The sequence below is a fragment of the Colobus angolensis genome, unplaced genomic scaffold (assembly GCF_000951035.1).
Source record: "Colobus angolensis palliatus isolate OR3802 unplaced genomic scaffold, Cang.pa_1.0 Scaffold54, whole genome shotgun sequence".
Lineage (NCBI taxonomy): Eukaryota > Metazoa > Chordata > Mammalia > Primates > Cercopithecidae > Colobus > Colobus angolensis.
In genome coordinates this window covers 976584-980621 of record NW_012118932.1, presented here as the reverse complement: position 1 = coordinate 980621, position 4038 = coordinate 976584, and positions in this window count along the sequence as shown.

The following is a 4038-nucleotide window of genomic DNA, read 5'->3' as shown; positions in this document are numbered from 1 at the left end:
TGCAACCTCCGCCTCCCGGGTTCAAGCGATTCTCCTGCCTCAGCCTCCCAAGTAGCTGGGACTACAGGCTTGCATCACCATGCCCTGCTAATGTTGTACTTTTGGTAGAGATGGGGTTTCTCCAGGTTGGTCACCGTGCCCAGTCAAATTTTTTCTCTTACACAACTCCCTCCCTCCCTTCCTTCCTTCCACTTGAAATTTCTTTCTTTTCTTAAATATTTTTTGAAAAATTGTTTTGTGGACCAGATGCGGTGGCTCACGCCTGTAATCCCAGCACTTTGGGAGGCTGAGGCAGATGGATCACCTGAGGTCGGGAGTTTGAGACCAGCCTGACCAACATGGAGAAACCCCATCTCTACTAAAAATACAAAAGTAGCTGGGTGTGGTGGTACATGCCTGTAATCCCAGCTACTCGGGAGGCTGAGGCAGGAGAATTGCTTGAATCCAGAAGGCGGAGTTTGCGGTGAGCTGAGATCGCGCCATTGCACTTCAGCCTGGGCAACAAGAGTGAAACTCCATCTCAAAAAAAAAAAAAAAATGTTTTGTGGAGATGGTGGTCTTGTCATGCTGCCTAGGCTGGTCTTGAACTCCTGGCCTCAAGAGATCCTCCTACCTCAGCCTCCAAAAGTGCTGAGATTACAGACGTGAGCCACGGCACCCAGCAGTAGCTTCGTTCTTCTTTGTTACTTTTTTGTTTTTGCGACTGCATCTTTGTTTATTGCCATTTGGCTGCATTTCATTTTGTTGTGCCCATACATCATCATTGCTCTGATGTGGTCTGGGGAGCTTTCATTGCTCTGATACGGTGTGGGAGATTTTTCATTGATACGATGTGGGGATTTTTAATTGATATGATGTGGGGATTTTTCATTACTCTGATATGATGTGGGTTTTTTTTTTAAGTTCCCCTCCCCACTATATCTGAGACTCAGATTTTCCCCTCAGAACTGTGATTTAAGGGTTGGGTATTATTCTAGACACATTTCTGTAGGATTCGGAATTGGTGAGAGAAAGGAGGAAGCTCAGCTGAGTTGTGCGCAGTGTTTTTTAAAAACTACTTGGACTCTGTCTTTTAGGATTTTGTTAAACACTCTGAATTAGGCTCATGCCCCACATGGGAGATCGCTGCAGTCTTCAGATGGTCCAGTTTACAGTGGAATCTTGGAACCTGTACGTTCATCAGAGAGAGCTGGCTCTGTTTCAGCTTCGCTTATTTCACTTTCTGTTTTTTTTTAAACTGTTTCCACTATTCCTTGGTCAAAAAAGTAGAAAGATTTAAAAATGCCCATTCCGTTTTTTTCTCTTCAGAGTTGGTGTTAGTGATAATTTTCAGGATTTTGCTGCTCTAGAATGTAGTTTCTGGGGTAAACAGCTAAATGGTGCTGGATCACCTCATTTTGCTCTGGAATCTTCGTTTTTTTTTCTCTGTCCGACCGAACAGCTTACAGTTTTCTGGAGCTCCCCTGCATTCCTGCTGTGCGCGTGCCTCCGTCTCAGGCGTGTGGAGAGATGGGCCTGACCTGGTCCCCTCTCACTCAGCCCTCAAGGCTCAGCTTATTGGCCGGCCACATCCTCCAAGAAGTCTTCTCCAGCGATTTCTTACCACTGCCCAGACAGAGGAACTGCCCCCACTGGCTCTGTGTTCCTGGTGTATATCGCGCATGCCACTCCTTGAATTATAAGCATATTGCATTCTCAATTTATTTTTCTATTTCCTTTTCTTTTTCTTTCTTTTTTTCTTTTCTTTTTTTTAAGGTGGAGTGCCCTTGTCGCCCAGACTGGAGTGCAGTGGTGCAATCTTGGCTCACTGCAACCTCTGCCTCCCGGGTTCAAGAAATTCTCCTGCCTCAGCCTCCCAAGTAGCCGGGATTACAGGCACCTGCCACCATGCCTGGCTAATGTTTATATTTTTTAATAGAGACAGGGTTTAACCATGTTGGCCAGGCTGGTCTCAAACTCCTGGCCTCAGGTGATCCACCGGCCTCGGCCTCCAAGAGTGCTGAGATTACAGGCGTGAGCCACCGTCCCCGGCCTATTTTTCTATTTTCCTTTGAGTTCTTTACTACTGTGAATTCTTTAAGGCAAGAAAAACGTCTTCTTTATTTCTCTGTCTTGAAGGTTCAGCTCAGTAGCTGACTTATAGTAGGGGAAAAAGGAAGGAAGTAAGGTTTATTGAGGGACTAGTATTTAACAGCACTGTTTAGATGCTTTAGATTACTATATCTGGTCAGGCGCAGTGGCTCATGCCTGTAATCCCAGCACTTTGGGAGGCCAAGGTGAGCGGATCACCTGAGGTCAGGAGTTCGAGACCAACCTGGGCAACATGGTGAAACGCCTTTTCTACTAAAAATACAAAAATTAGCCGGGTGTGGTGGTGCATACCTGTAGTCCCAGCTACTGAGGAGGCTGAGGTAGGAGAATCACTTGAACCCAGGAGACAGAGGTTGCAGTGAGCTGAGATCTCGCCACTGCACTCCAGCCTGGGCAACAGAGCGAGAATCCATCTCAAAAAAAATACAAAGATGATACTATATCTTATCTAACCTTGTAACAACCCTGGGAGGTAGGTACTGATATTCCCATTTAATGAGGGGGACTTAAACTGGAGAGTTAAATCACTTTCTAAGGTTATACACTTGGTGAGTTACAGTTAGGGTCTGTCTTCATGTCCTCCTGACTCCCAGGCTTACCATCATATTCATTAAATACTTGTGGATTGAATGCTTTTGTGTATTTCTAGGCAAAGTTGTCCTCAATAAGCAATTTTACTACATATTTGCTTATAAACAACCTCATTTTTTCTTTCTAGAAATGGGATTTGACCGATACAAAATGGTGGTGCAAGTAGTGATTGGAGAACAAAGAGGTGAAGGAGTATTGTGAGTAGCTGGATTTTCCTTCTTGTTTTATTCATCTATATTAAAAGGTATCTGTCCTTTTGACAATTCAGTAAGAGTGTCTTTACAAGAGTGAGGGGGCCCTGGTGCGGTGGGTCACACCTGCAATCCCAGCACTTTGGGAGGCTGAGGCGGGCGGATCACCTGAGGTCAGGAGTTCAAGACCAGCCTGGCCAACATGGTAAAACTCCGTCTCTACTAAAAATACAAAAATTAACTGGGTGTGATGGCGTGCACCTGTAGTCCCAGCTACTCAGGAGGCTGAGGCAAGAGAATTGCTTGAACCCAGGAGGCAGAGGTTGCAGTGAGCCAAGATCATGCCATTGCATTCCAGCCTGGGTGACAAAGCGAGACGCTGTCTCAAAAATAAATAAATAAAATATCTTTATTATCTCTAAAATATTGTCAGTCCTTAATATCATAAAATATGCTGTTATTGTTCAGATATCCTAGATTGCCTCATATGTATGTATGCATTTTCTTTTCTTTTTTTTTTTTGTTTAAAGAGACAGGGTCTCATTTTGTCACCCAGGCTGGTGTGCAGTGGCACTATCACAGCTCATTGCAGCCTTGGCCTCCTGGGCTGAAGTGATCCTCCCACGTCAGCCTCCTGAGTAGCTGGGACTGCAGATGTGTACCACCACACCTGGCTCATTTTCTATTTATTTTTTTGCAGAGATGGGTCACACTCTTGGCCAGTCTGGTCTTGAACTCCTGGGCTCAGGCAGTTCACCAGCCTTGGCCTCCTAAAGTGGTGGAATTACAGGTTTGACCCAACATGCCAGACCTATTATTTTCTTTTTTACAATTTTTTCAAATTAAGATTCAAATAAGTTCTACACATTGCATTTGGTTAATATGTAAATTAGGATTTTTTCTTTTTTAAGACATAGGATCTTGCTATATTGCCCAGGCTGGAGTGCAGTGGCTATTCACAGACGTGATCATAATACACTACAGACTAGAACTCCTTGGCTCAAGTAGTCCTCCCACCTCAGCCTGTCAGGTAGCTGGGACTATAGGTGCACACCACAGCATGTGGCTTTAAATTTACTTTAATCTGTCATTTTTGCTGCCTCATTTCTCTTTCCTCTTTTAATCCTGTCGTTTAATTTTATTTTTATGACAGAGTCTTGCTTCC